The sequence below is a fragment of the Vulpes vulpes genome, chromosome 16 (assembly GCF_048418805.1).
Source record: "Vulpes vulpes isolate BD-2025 chromosome 16, VulVul3, whole genome shotgun sequence".
Lineage (NCBI taxonomy): Eukaryota > Metazoa > Chordata > Mammalia > Carnivora > Canidae > Vulpes > Vulpes vulpes.
The window spans coordinates 72,203,230-72,217,223 of NC_132795.1; the positions used below are offsets into that span (position 1 = coordinate 72,203,230).

The following is a 13,994-nucleotide window of genomic DNA, read 5'->3' on the forward strand; positions in this document are numbered from 1 at the left end:
AAGGGCTACTTCTTTCTTTTTGAAGCTGAAAGGTGGTTTTGAGCTTGCAGAAATTAGTTGCCACTTTTTAGAAAGGCAGCATGTTCAGTGCTGAGGGTGCAGACTGGGGGATCTGCTGCTACTTCCTGTATGACTATGCACGTATTACTTACCATTTTCATGCCTGAGTCTCCCCATCCACAGCATAGAGATAATAACAGTACCTCATCTGGAGAATGGGAGTAATGGCTGATCTTAGCTCAGGGTTCTTCTGGGGACTGAATGATTTAAGTGAGCAATTATTGTAAATGGCTTAGAACATTTGATAAAGATGTGTTCCCAGATGAGGTGCAATATACTTAGAAATAGCATAGTCTTCTTTCTTTTGCCATATCAGTGAGGTTCTTAGGGATAGCTGTGAGGTTTTCTGGAACCCTGGAGAGGGAGACAGGGAAGGGTGGAAAAAAGAAACCCCTGCTCTTAGTGTTATGGTTCTCTGTGCAGGCTTCCAGAAACTACATGGTTCTCGACTTCCTTTGAACCTTTAGCAAAGCCTTGCTAACATTTTAGCCTTTTCTTAATCCAGTTTCAAGGTTTTGTCCAAGAAGCATTAAGAAGGGAAAGCGCTCTCTTGAACCCACGGCAGGGCCCTGGAGACCAGAGTATTCAGCAAGAAGGTGGAAGTGACTGGGAGGTGGGAGGGGGACATTTTTAAAGGATGAAGGTGCTTGCTCTACCAGATGCCAGATAATCTCCCATTTTTCCTAACCTATTCACATAGTTCCCTACCGCTTTCTATTTTGGGTGTTGACACCATGTTCTTTCTCAGCTAATCACCAAGAACTTTGGTTTTTGTTCTCTCAAAACCGCCAGTAACTTCAAAAGCCTCCCACAGCACACACAAATAAAGCCAGAGGCATAAGATATTCTGGAACAAATAAAATCCTTAGGTGAAAAGATGACTTATAGAGTCAATAAATATTTAGTAGTTACAACTAAAAGCGTGATTTTGAATAGCAAGGAGCAGAGAGAGGCTCAAGGTGAGAGAAGGGTGTGTAGATTCGCTTGTAGTTAGGTTAGTTTGAGGATTTTGAAAAGAGGAAACACACCTAACAGAGTCACTGTCTCTGAGAGTGATGAGTCACCTGTTCATTTCAAATGCAGGTTATAAACTTCGGAGGGGGGGGGGCTGTAGACCCATCCCCAGTATCTATCTATTCCCTTCATGCAAAGAATTTATAGAGCTCTTAACCATCGAAGAAGGCTTTTAAGTGAATAGTTTGTGCCAGATGGATTATTTTTTTTTTATTATTTTTTTAAGGAAATTTCTCTTTTTGTGCTCAAGTAAATGCCTCTGTCCTTAGCCTTTTTCCCCTGCCTCGGATTCTTCTCTCTGGGGTTTTGATCTGCTTCACGCCAGAGGCGGAGGGAGGGCGCCCTTTCAGGGTCCTGCGCTGGCTCCGCTGCAGTTGGCCTCTCCGGGCCCGCAGGGAGGGGTCGTGCAGACCCGGGGTGGTCCGCACAGCCCGCCGACGTCGCTGCTGATTCGGACGGCGGGTAGCACTGTCTGCCGTCGGCGGCCTCGGCCTCCGCGGGGCCACGGTCACGTCGGCCGCCCCGCCCCGCCCCGCTCTCGGCACGCGGCTGGGCGGGGGCGTCCCGGGCTGTGCGTGGGGCCGCCGCGGGCGCTCGGCTGGGCGGGCTGGGCGACCCCCCGAGGCCGGGAAGTCTCCTACACCCACCAGCTTGTCTTTAAAAGAAAAAAAAAAGGGGGTGGGGTGGGGGGAGCCAGTGAGCCTGGGAAGCCAGCAGCAGCCTTTCTTCCCACACTTGCGGTATCAGCAATGATTCACCTCGACACAGGGCGGCAGCTTCCCTAATTAGCCCGGAGACGCTCGGGACCCACACGGTCATAAAAAAAAATACTTTTACTTTTATTCAAACGCACACCTCCCACCCACGGCGCCCACTCCCGTCGGCCCCGGCCCGCGGGCCGCCGGCTTGGCGAGGCGGACCCGGAGCGCCCCAGGCCCCGCGCCGTCGGGCCGCGAGCCCCCCAGTGACCTGCAGGGCTGAGGCCGGCGTCGGGCCGGATCGCTCTCCTCGACGGCGCGCCGGGGCGCGGGGCCGCCGGTGGACCCCAAGGTAGGGGGGCCTGGCCGGGAGCCCCACAGCGCCGCCGAGCGGGCGGGGGCAGCGGGGAGCCAGGGCCGCCCGGCGCCTTCCCCCGCCAGCTGTCGGCGGCGACCCGGGCGGCGGAGCGGCGGGAGCGGCGGGGCGGCGGGAGCGGCGGGAGCGGCGGGGCGGCGGGAGCGGCGGGAGCGGCGGGGCGGCGGGAGCGGCGGGGCGGCGGGGCGGCGGGAGCGGCGGGAGCGGCGGGAGCGGCGGGAGCGGCGGGAGCGGCGGGAGCGGCGGGGCGGCGGGAGCGGCGGGAGCGGCGGGAGCGGCGGGAGCGGCGGGAGCGGCGGGAGCGGCGGGAGCGGCGCGCCGCGGGGGAGGTGCGCGCGGCGGCCGCGGGCGAGCGGAGCGGAGCGGCGCGGCGTCCGCCCCCGCCGAGCCGAGGTGGAGCCGAGCGGAGCGGCGCGCCCGGAGCTGGGAGCGCGCCCCGAGGCCGGCTGAGGGCCGTCCGCCGAGGGTCGCGCCCGCGCCCCGCTCTCCGGGCCCCGACCCGGACCGCGGCGAGCCCGGCGGCCACCTGCTGCGTCGCGCCGCGGGCCTCGGCGATCCGGCGCGGGCGGGCGTCCGGGCGGTCTGGGGCGGGGGCGGCGGGCGCGCGCGCCCTCGGCAGAAGCGTTCCCCGCACCGTGCGGACGCGTCCCTCCGGCGCCTCGCCGAGCCGGGGCCGCCGCCTGCGCCAGGTACCGGGGTGATCGGAAGCGCGCGGGGGCCGCCGGGCGGGGGCGCGGGGAGCCGCGGCGGGGGCGGGGGGGGGGCGGGCGGGCGGCGCGCAGCGTCCGGGCGCCGGGAGCGGGGTGGGGGCGCCGTCCCCGCGGCCCGAGAGGCGGCAGACGCGCTCCCCCGCGCCCCCCCGCGCGCCCAAACTTTCCCCGGGCTCACTCTGCCGGACTAAACTTCGAGTCGGGAGGTGAAGCCCAGCAGCCTCAGGCTTTAAGAAAATGAAAGAGCAGGGCGGCCGGTCCTGCGGGCCCCCGCCGTCCCCCGGCGCCCCTGCGGGAGAAGTCGGTGGACACGTTCACGAAGCGTCTTCCTTGCACTTTACCGCTTGATTTGTAAACAGGTTTTAGGCTTCGATTGCAAGCCACCAGGAAGCGGTGCTGGGCTTGATCTAAGGAATAGTCCAGGGGCGGGGAGTGGGGGGCGGGGGGGGGGGATGTGATTTTTTAAAAAATTATATCGACATACAACGTGATATTAGTTTCCAGCGTGCAGCAGAGTGATTGACAGTTGTGTACGATACGTAATGCCCACCGCGGTGTTCACGGTTTTAACTAACAAAACAGATCCTCATATCAGGCCCGGCTTCACTTTGAGGTTAACCAGTGACCGGAGCCTAGGTAGCTACTCAGAGGAGCTGACATTTAGCTTTCGAAATACAAGGAAAAAAGGAATGCCTCGGTTTGAATCGGACTTGTGGAGGTGCAGGCTGACAGCTGGCATCGTGTCACTGCTGAACACTTAATTTGGGGCCAGGAAATTTATCAAGTGGGAGACAAGCAGCTGTGTGAGCCTTTTGGAGCCCACCCCATACCTTCTCAAGCTGGTATCTTAAAATATCCTACTCTCTTATTCAAGTCTGCAGGCTTCCTTCATTTACATAACACACGCTCAGGACCATGGAATAAATCTATTTAGACCCCTGGTATTCAGCTTGGAACTCAGCCACCCTCCCCCCCTCCCCCACACACACACCTGGCATTATGGAGCATGGTGGTCACTCCTAAGAGCCATTTGAGGTTATGAAATTGTGAGGGGAAACATCTGGAGAGGGCCCAGCACTGGTTTCTGGGATCCCTGTCTTTGGGGGCTGGTGGAGAAAGGTTGAGGTGGCTGGTTTCCTGGCCCTGTCCCAGTGCCAGGGGCTCAGTGTCCCTGAGCCATGTTGGAGCCTGAGGCAAAAGGAAAAATCACTGCTGAATCCTGTCTTTATTTAAAATCGTGATATTTAGTACAATGTGGATTTTGCGTTCGTTTTGATGTTCTGAAACTGCATTAAAATGTTCATCTTAGGGAGTTTCTTGGTATCTCCTTAAATACTGTGCCTGAGCAGCCTCAGTATACTCACTTGCCTCACTCTAGTTCTAGACTGTCAAGTTTCTTAACTTCTGTAAGCATCAGTTTCCTCATTTATAAAATTTTACAAAGCAGACCTTCCGTGGTTGTTGCACAGCTAATGCACAGCACCTGGCTGTTGCATAGGACTGGGCATATGGGGACTGTGAGAGGGTGGCCTTCCTAATCGTATGGCCACTCAGCTTGGTCATCTTGACCTAGTCACCGAATCCTTCTGAGTCTCAGTTTGCCATTCAGCAAAATGGAATTAACAATAGCCAGCTCACGGGGATGCTGTCCCGTTAAATGAGAGAACGTGTATGAAGGCACTGGTCCTCCTGGAGGGTAAGTTTTCCATGATGGCTTGGTGGGCCCAGATGCGCCTTGCGAGCTTGCAACCATGTGTTTTTCCTCTTGAGGTTAGCTTTGTGCCTTGTCCTGCACAGACACTCATAAATTCTGCTTGTGTTGCATGAAGACCTTTCGGAAGCAGTTGAATCAAAGCAGATATGTTTCTTGCCAAGGGTTATTTTTGGCGTGGCAAAGTTCATCAGCCACAGTCATAATATGCAAAATGTTTTATAAGTGTATTTAACTTTGCCACTCCAGACACACCGCTTTGGTTCCCTTTTGGTCCTCATTCATGATTGTGATTTTCATGAGCTTAAGTCAAGTAGTATTATCTCAGTCACTAGCTTAAAGCAGCTGGGTCCCTTGAGAATCAGTGTCTCAGTCTCTCTGGGTTACCCTTGGGGGGCCCCTTGTCCCTGCAGGTGGTCTCTGGGTCCCAGGAGAAGGTTTAGTCACATCAGGGTGTAGGGAAGAGTGGCCTCTTGCGGGTCGTCTGATCCTCTTGCTGTCCTCTGGAGAGTTTCCCATCACCACGACTGAGCCTCCTTTCCTTGTTGCCACTGAGTATGGTCCAGTGAGGTTTCATGGGACAAGCCACAGATGGGGCCTGGCTCCTGCATCTGGCCGAGAGGTCTACATATTCTGGATTTCTTCTAGGTCTGTCCTGGGCACCTGAGAACTTGCCCAGGTTGCGTGGCACTATGCTAGTGCCATTCCCGCTGTACCGAGCCATCCCCAGTGTTCCCAGTAGGAAGCAGGATGAAAACTTCCCATACTTTCCATGTCCCTCTCAGCCTGCAAAGGATTTTTCTTCCCTTACCACCCTTTCTCCAGGCAAGGGGTAGGGGGCTTGGTCTCTCCAGGTTCCTCTTTTCTCGGTACTGGAAGAGCCTTTTTTGTTGTTGTTTTAAGATTTTATTTTTGAATAACCTCTACTTGTAACGTGGGTCTCAGAACCACCCTGAGATCAAGAATTTCATGCTCCACCGTGGACTGATCCAACCAGGTGTTCCAAGACCTGTTGCTGCTGCTGCTGCTGCTGTTTCTTCTTCTCCTTCTCCTTCTTCTTATTTTTCTAATTCTTCTAATTCTTCTTTTCTTTTAAACTTGTGAGGCAGGTCTTCCTTAGTTCATATCTTCTGTCCTCTGTGCATTATGACTTAGAATAAAGCTCTGGAATCAACCCTTCCAAGCTCTTCTCTTGATATGCAAAGGGAATTTAAACATCTTTTTCTATTACCCCCTCCCCCACCGCCCAACATCTTTTTCTGTTACCCCCTCCCCCAGAAAAATCACATGTATCCTGGTGGTGTGGGAAGGAGGCATAGAGGAGCAAATTGGGAAAATAGGGAAGAAGTTCCCCTCTTCTCCCTACCCTCCTCCCTGCCCCGGTCCCTGGTCCCATCTTCCTGGCAGGCTGACCTGGGCCATGTGCGCTGGGCTTCTTAATGTGTGAAAAAGACTGGGAAGACTGTAGGACCTGCTGGACATACCAGTCACAGGCTGGGAGGAAATGGGGAAAGAGCAGCTTTGAAGCTTTGGTGGTAGATGGGAGAAGAGACTAGCTTTCTGCTAGCATGTTACCGACTGCAGCCCAGTAAACCAATTTCATTTGGATTAATGTCTTTCAAACTATCACCCCTATTTATGCCGCTGTTTCTTCATTATCAGAACCATCCTCCATGTACTTGGCATTTATTAAAAACATAGGGGAAATACAGAAAAATCCAAATCATAATTAGTTGCTTCTTCAGAGTGCTTAAGAATTATTTGGAGAATAATATTAGCCTTTAGGAAGCCTAAAGATGTGAACCTAAGCTCTGGGTTTGTGGGTTTTTTTTTTTCCCCCACATTCAGTGGAAGGTGAAGTGGTCAGGGAAGGCTTCTTGGAAGAGGTGACTTTAGGTAGCATTAAAACTTAACCACATGGATCTGAGATAAAAGAGAACTTTCCATGAGAAGGAGTTCTTGAGTGCCTAGAGACAGAAGACCTTCCCAGGAGTGGCCTTTCAGGACCCGCTCGTTGCTTAACCCTTCCTGGTGACATGATTATCCCTTTGGTTGTCTAGGTAGCTAGAAACACTGGCATAGCTACTGTCATCTGTAGGTAGGACAACAGAAAAGATCAACATCCTAAATTCTTTGTGTTTTCCCTCCACAGTGGAAATCAGAGGAGTTTTCATCGAACTTTTCTTAGATATTTGTATCTGGAAAATAATTTCAAACTTTTAGGTCAGGCTGGTGGTCCTTGAGACCCTGAGGAATTACCTGAGAATTCTTTGTATTGCTTTCACATGCTGTCACCTGTAATTCTGAGCTCAGCAGGTCATGAACCAGAAGATGCCATGAGAATTTAGTGGCTTATTGACAAGAGACAGTGATACAGGTGTGACCATGCAGTGAGGGGTCCCTCCTCACTGGCATCAGTCCCTGGCTCCATGCAGACCCTTGCACTATTCCTGTGCAGATTCCTAAGAGGAAGCACTCTCAAGTATTTTTCTTATGATTAAGGTGTCTGTGAAAAGAAATTACAAAAGATCCTTTTGAAAGGTGGGAAGTGGAAAGTTACTTATTTGCTCAAGCCTTTTCCTAGCCCTGGTGTGTGAGGCAGATTTGTAAATTTATGAAGTTTGAGAACTTCCAGAATACTTGGGCTCACCTCTGAGGTCCATACACCAGTCTCTCTATGGTTTCTGCCCCCCTAAATTCTCATGTCTGTGGGAGGCAACAGAAACCTTAGCTGTGGTGTGTGAGTTTCCCAAGAAACTGCTCTCAGACCAGCTGCCCTGAATGTGGGATATGAAAATGTCAGAGATGTTCTGCTTTCTTAGAGCAGGTGGTCCAGCCAACGTGGCGGTCAGAGCTCTGGTTTCAGCTGTGTCACGTGGAGTCCCTGTGACCTCGGGCACCCATAGGATGGGGTGCGGGGTGATTCACCCACATACACACAAGTATCACTTGAGGTACTGTATCAGCAGAAGAAATGCTTCATAAGTTATTTATGACTATTATTCTTCCATTGTCTTTTTTAGAAGGTGAAAGGGCACTTATTATAATTCCGCTAGGACCGCCTAATAAGTACCCTGAAGCAGTAAAGGGTCTTTCCGCATCTGAGATCTGATGGCATTTAGGAAAATGAGCAGATCTGCTGCAAAGTGCTCCTTAGCAGAGCGGGTGGTAAATGGCGTGTGGGAAAGACCTTGGTGTGATGTAAAGCGCACAGTGAGAAGGAAGGGGAAGGAGATAAAGAAGGTGCCACAGGTAGGAGAGGGTGCAAGCGGGCGGAAGACCCTCAACACCTGAGTCCTGGTGTATACCGTGTTCATGTGTTCCAGCTCTCTCTGCGGCATTGGCTTTCCCTGCTGATAAGTGGTTACAAAGACCGGAGTTAAAGTACTAGCAGGACTGTGACAGGAGGGGCCCTGGGCCAGTCTCTCTCTCTCTCTCTCTCTCTCTCTCTCTCTCTCTCTCTCTCTCTCACACACACACACACACACACACATACACACACACACACATTCTAATGGAGAGATGTAAGGATACTTCTGCCCCTCCCCCATCTGTGGATCCCCAGTGAGCCTGATGAACAGCTATGGATTAGAGGATCAGAATGGGTGTCACCAATGGGTAACCAAATTGCAACCAATATCAGATTCCTCTTATTTAGTCTCATGCATATGAATTTATCATGAATATTTAGTACTTTTTCAGCATTTATTGTATCATGAATATTTACTGCCCAGCTGCCTTGGGTATATTTAGTGCATCATGAATATTAGGTATCTCTTGTCCTTCCACAACTTTCTGTCTATGTTTAATATATATGTGCTCTCTTTACTGAGCTTTATCTTTACTAAACCTATCCTACAAGTCATCCACCGCCTTTGCTGTCTTCTCTTTAGAATTAAATATTCCCGAACAATTCAACAAATATACATTACACTAGCTTAGTCTCTTAAAATCAGGTTCCAGGTTGAATATATTTTTGTGAAGCCATTGTCCCATCAAGATGGGGAAGTCTGAGGTGCATGGGGACCTCTGGGACCAGGGGCAGGTCTGTATAGGCTCATACACCTTGCTCATGGTTACTTCGGGTTTGCAGACCCACACTGAACTGCATGCTCAGGGCTGGTTTCTGCTCTTGGCTCCTCAGGAAAGAGTGCCCATGGGCGGATGCCCATCAGTGAGGCTGTACATGCTGCTTTGAGCCTTGGGCAGGTTAGGTCTTTTTGGTTGCAGCTGTATGGCCAGGCACAGCTTCTGCACCAAAGAGGTGCAGGGACAGGAGCGCTGGGTGTGGGGCCACTCTTGTCCCGGGGCCTAGGCTCAGAGCTGGATGTCTTGGGTTCTAACTGTTGTGGGCAATGCATTGAGCTGCTCTGAAGCACCGTCCCCTCTCTGCACCTGATGTTCCCACTAGGGTTTAATACCACACTCCTCGTCCTGGTTCGTTCTGTTATTTCACTGCAATGCTTTAATTACCCATCTTTTCTTACCCCTTCCCTTTAAGAAGTGGTAGCGAGAACTTTTTCGCAGGTCCTTTCTGCATGGGGGGTTTAGGACTTGGCAGCCACAAGTGCTAACGCTGGAAGTGAAGAGGAGGACGGGGCTTGTTGGTGGGTCAGACCCACGCACTTGACGTCTGAATCTCTCAGTCGGGCCACTTCACCTGGTGATTCATTCTTTGCGAACTGGGATTATTTCCACAGGATATGAAGTGGTGCTGTGTATTTGGATGGTTGCTGGGTGTCAGCTGCATGCTCCATTGGAAGTCAGGTCTCTAAATTGCCTTGTAGTAGCGTTTGGTATATTGTCTGGGTGAAACAGGCTCTTTGGATACAAGCACAAAACATTTGCAGGCTTGAGTCAGTGTTTTCCGAGGCTTGGCCAGTGTCATCTTGTTTCCCTCACGGCCTTCGTGAGCAAAGATGGTTCTTTCAGTTGAGGTGTTCGGGTAGGCAAGGCTTCCCCGGTACCACGTTGAGAACTGAAATTACTGGCTGTGTTTCATGGGTCCTGGGACATCCCAGGGGCACCTCCAGGTGGTGAAGGAACCACTGCAGACAGGACTCGGCCAGGCCAGCAAGCAGGGAAGGCCCAGAAGGCGGCAAACTTGGCATGGAGCAGGCCTGCCAACCGTCTGGAGTGCGGACCAGACTTGTGATTTGGCTCGTCACAGTCAGGCTGCTCTTTGGCTGCTCCCTCGTGTGGCACGAGGCCAGGGGCCGCACAGCACGCGGACTCCACCACCTAGGGAACCCGGGGGTGGAACATGAGTGGGCGTCTTGGTGGATTTGGGTGCACATCCTCCCAAACTTTTATCCTCGCCATGCTGAATATATACGTGTATGCGTGTGTGTGCACAAAAGGATATATTTAACACAAAGAGGTGATGTCTGTATTGTTTTGTGCCGCCTTTTAAAAATTAGTAGTATGTGTGGAGTCTCTTTCTCACATCATTAGATGTTCTTCCTTAACATCAGTTGTGTGGCTGTGAGGAAGTCCCATCGTCCGGGTAGGCCCAGCTTATCCAAGTCCCCTGTCGCATGGACGTTTACTTAGGTTATTTTCAACCTTTTGCTTCTTAGTAACAACAGGACGGTGAACATCCCAGTCCATGGCTCTTTTGCCCATTTGTCTGGTTGGTTCCTTTCAAGTACTAGCTCATAAGTACGTTTCCTGTGTATGTACATGTCTCCTCCTTTGATAGTCCTACCTGGAATAATTTTTTTTCACACTAAAGGTTTTTGGGTTTTTGTTTTTGTTTTGTTTTGTTTTTGATGAAATTTCTTGCATCTTGGTCGACAGTGTCTTCAGCCTCTGTATTATTCAGGATTTGCTCTAGTTAGTTTAGGCAGAAGAAGATTTAATGCAGGAAATTCAGGGCGGACAGAATTATTAGAAGCTTGGCCTTTGGCCAGCCCGGCAGGAGTGACCCCCAGAGCCACACTACAGAGCTGGCCGGCTGGGAGCTGCTGCCTCCCACCCCAGACCTGTTCTGCGGAGGGTCCCTCCACCTGCGCAGTGTCCATCCAGCGAGCTGGGGAAGAGGCTCCCACACACACATACACACAGGAAAACCTGATGCCTCCACAGCAGTAGTGTCTGTTAGCAGAGATGCACAGGAAAGTCCTCTACGTGGGGAGCCTGGCAGGGAGGGAGCCACGGAATGTGAATAGAATCTCAGCCTTTATGTATCTTTCTAATGTTGCCCTTTTAGTGTTGTACTGGATGCAGGCAGAGGTGAGGTTCACAGAATGTAGCCACGGGTACGGGTGGCCTGGTCCCTGTCTCACAGAACCAGTCATTCTGCTCTCAGAGAAGGCCCACCGTCTTTCATGGGTGAGGTTTTCATTTCAGTCCCCTTGGACATGATGTCCAAGGCCCCTTCCTGCTCTCTCTTGGAAACCAGATTAGAAGCTTCCCCAGCCTGAGCTTTGCTCAGAATAGGTAGCAAAACAACATGAAGCCACATACAAATGGTTCCCGCATACTTGCCTTGTCTATAGACCATGTATTTATTTGAAAATCAGATCCCCAGAGACCTGCCTCAGTAGGAAGGGTGTGGGTTGTTTGGTTGTTTTCTCTCAGTACTGGAGACCCTTTGCTCTCTCTGCTCCTTTCTTGGCCGTGTCATGTGAATGCTGAACACCCCGCCGTTCTTAGGCAGGGGGAGGAAGCATGAGTTAACATACCACCAAGTGGAGAGCTAGTTTTTTTTTTTCATGAGCTGTAATTGATTAGCAGTCAATTTATGAACTTTCTCCTTGCCTCTTGAAAAAGGCTTTTTTTTTTTTTTTGCATAATTACTATGAATTCAGGTGTTTGTATAGTGCCAAGGTCCCCCTCTGAGCGAATTACTGTATTTTCAGTTGTTCAAGAAAAGCATTGCTGAGGGACGCTTCCAGGAAAGACTTTAACAAGTCTTTAAAGCCCATTGGGTGGGCCACGGTGTTCTGGTGACTGTGGGGGTGGGGGGTGGCCACAGGCCTGACGGCGCACATCTTTCTTTTTTTTTTTTTTTTTTTTTTTTTTAAAGATTTTATTTATTTATTTATTCATGATAGAGAGAGAGGCAGAAACACAGACAGAGGGAGAAGCAGGCTCCATGCACCGGGAGCCTGACGTGGGATTCGATCCCGGGTCTCCAGGATCGCGCCCTGGGCCAAAGGCAGGCGCTAAACCGCTGCGCCACCCGGGAATCCCGGCGCACATCTTTCTGACCCTAAACAGGCCCTCTCTCACTTACAGTAATGTTACCCCTTCGGAGACGGACTATTTAAAGTAACCTGCTGGCCCCTAATGTGAAGCTCCAAGGTGGATGCTGGGGGTGAGGAGAGAAGAGCCCAGCGCCCTCTAATTCACAGTGGGATGTGATAGCCCTTGGGACTGGTCTTTGGAGGGCCCAGCAGGTCATGTTTTAGAAACCCATTAAAAAAATCCATATCTTTCGAAAAAGAGAAAGTAATAGTGATTTGATATATCCCAAGTGATTCACCTGGAATTTCTATAGCACCTTCCTTCTAGGAATTAAAAATAGGACTTGACTTATATATAATGCTATTTTTCTTTTTTTTTCTTTTGGGGGGGTGTACCCTGATTGTATATTATGAAGTAAACCAGAATATTTTTACCAGCAACAGATGTTTTTCTTTCAGTCCTTCTAACCATATAAAATGTTTTGTGTGGGGGGGGGGGGGCATATAAACACTGGATGATCCAGGCTGCCTGTTGCATAATCCCACGCACTCCTCCACCCCACCACCAGTTTTGTGCTTTAATGTAATAAAGTGTGAGTATGTGTGTGATTAGAAGAGTCTCTTTCCAGCCCAGAGAGTTGGTGATGTCAGAGCCAGTCACTGTATTTACTGCCTGTTGAGCTCTGGGCACCATTTTGGGTGTTTCACTTTCTTTCACTGAAGACTCCGTCACCGTGTGCATCTTATAAATAAGGAAACTGAGGCCCAGAGAAGTGAATTAACTTGGCTGAGGTCTCCCAGCTAGTGAGTGAAAGAGCTGTGAATCCAGCTTCACCTCCCACCCCCATTTCTCTCAGGAGAGGATTTCCCCTTGAAAACAACCCAGGCACTTACCCTTCTGCTTGTACAAGCACTGTGTGGTTGTTGGCTCTATCCCTATTACTAGTTAGTGTACACGCCCAGGTGCTGTCATGATTGCTCCACCCCTCACTGTTCTTATCCTCATTTTACAGAGGAACAGACTGAGGTACAGAGAGATTATAGGACTTAATCATCAGTACACAGTAGAGCAGGGATTTGAATCCTGTGTCCTTTCCTTGTTGCCTTGTTTTTAACCTGTTGTGAACTGTTAACTTGGCAATGGCTGGGAAGCATCTTTGTAACTCCCCTAGGGTTTTACTTATTGGGAGTGAACATTCTTGGCAAATTATTCCCTTGGGTGTGCACAGGGCCTGGGGCATGGGAAGGGCTCCTTATGGTCCACTTCCCCCTGAGCCCACCTCCCTACATCCCACACACAACTGGAGTCTACTTGGAGACCCTTCCTCCTGCCTCTCCCGGCCAGCCTGAGCAGCTTTTGCAGGAAAGGAGAGGAGGGGAAAGTCACAGGTGGAGGAGGTAGGCAGAAGGGCACAGGCTGGGGGCTGGGCTGGCCACACCCTGACAGGTCCCTGGCTGGGTGACCTTGAGGATGGCCTTAGTCTCACTTTTCCTCCTGTGCACACTGGGAGACTGAGAGACGTGTGTCCCAGGTTGTTGGGAGAAGCAAAGGTAATAATAGTTCATGTGGAAATGGCAGATATGCTGTAACCAGTATATAAGAGTGAGTTAGAAATGGCATTTTATTATAATTAAGCCTTATTATAATTTAGCCCTTTTTATTAATACATTTCTAGTCAGAATAAGGTCTAGTGACTGGGGGTTCTGGGCACAAAGCCTGCCCCTCCCATTCCCAGTCATGTGGTCTCTCGGTGCCTCCGATCCCCATCTGGAACATGGGGATGGGACTAGTACCCATCTCGGAGGGTGATTGTGTGGGCTGGCTGGAGTGCCTGGCCCAGGGTAAGCACATACTTAGCTCCAGTTGGTTAAGTACTTGTTCACCTGAAGGAATAAAACCTAAATGGCTGCCATTGATGTGGAGAACACAGGCAAAAGAAATACAGGAAAAAAATTAAACTTCCCTACAACTTACAGCCCATTGACAAGTCCTTGAGTCAGGCAGAGTGACCTTCTCCAGGAAATCAGCTGCCTTGATGTTAATACTTTGCTAGAGACAAAAGGCAGCCTTAGCTTGATGTGAGCCTGACGCCCAGGATCCTGTGAGTGTACTTTAACATATGAAAATCCCTTTGGAAATTTCCTTTATCTCTACCACCCCCACCCCCAAGACATATGTTAGCAGTCATCCTCCAAGCCTATGGCCCATGATACATATCTGAACGGCCTCAGGAC

At 50.9% G+C, this 13,994-nt stretch overlaps 1 protein-coding gene across 3 annotated transcripts in view; it reads left to right on the forward strand.

Annotated features, from left to right (window-relative positions):
• The first annotated feature begins 1,733 nt into the window (after positions 1 to 1,733).
• The window catches only part of CRACDL (CRACD like), a 126,688-nt gene continuing 114,427 nt past the window's right edge, over positions 1,734 to 13,994 (forward strand). For 2 of the 3 annotated variants that reach the window (XM_072741341.1, XM_072741345.1), the window contains exon 1: positions 2,603 to 2,837. The gene's annotated coding sequence lies outside the window, so the exon portion shown is untranslated. Of the gene's footprint in view, positions 2,125 to 2,602; positions 2,838 to 13,994 lie in introns of those variants that run through there. The other variant, XM_072741342.1, reaches the window with a different exon arrangement.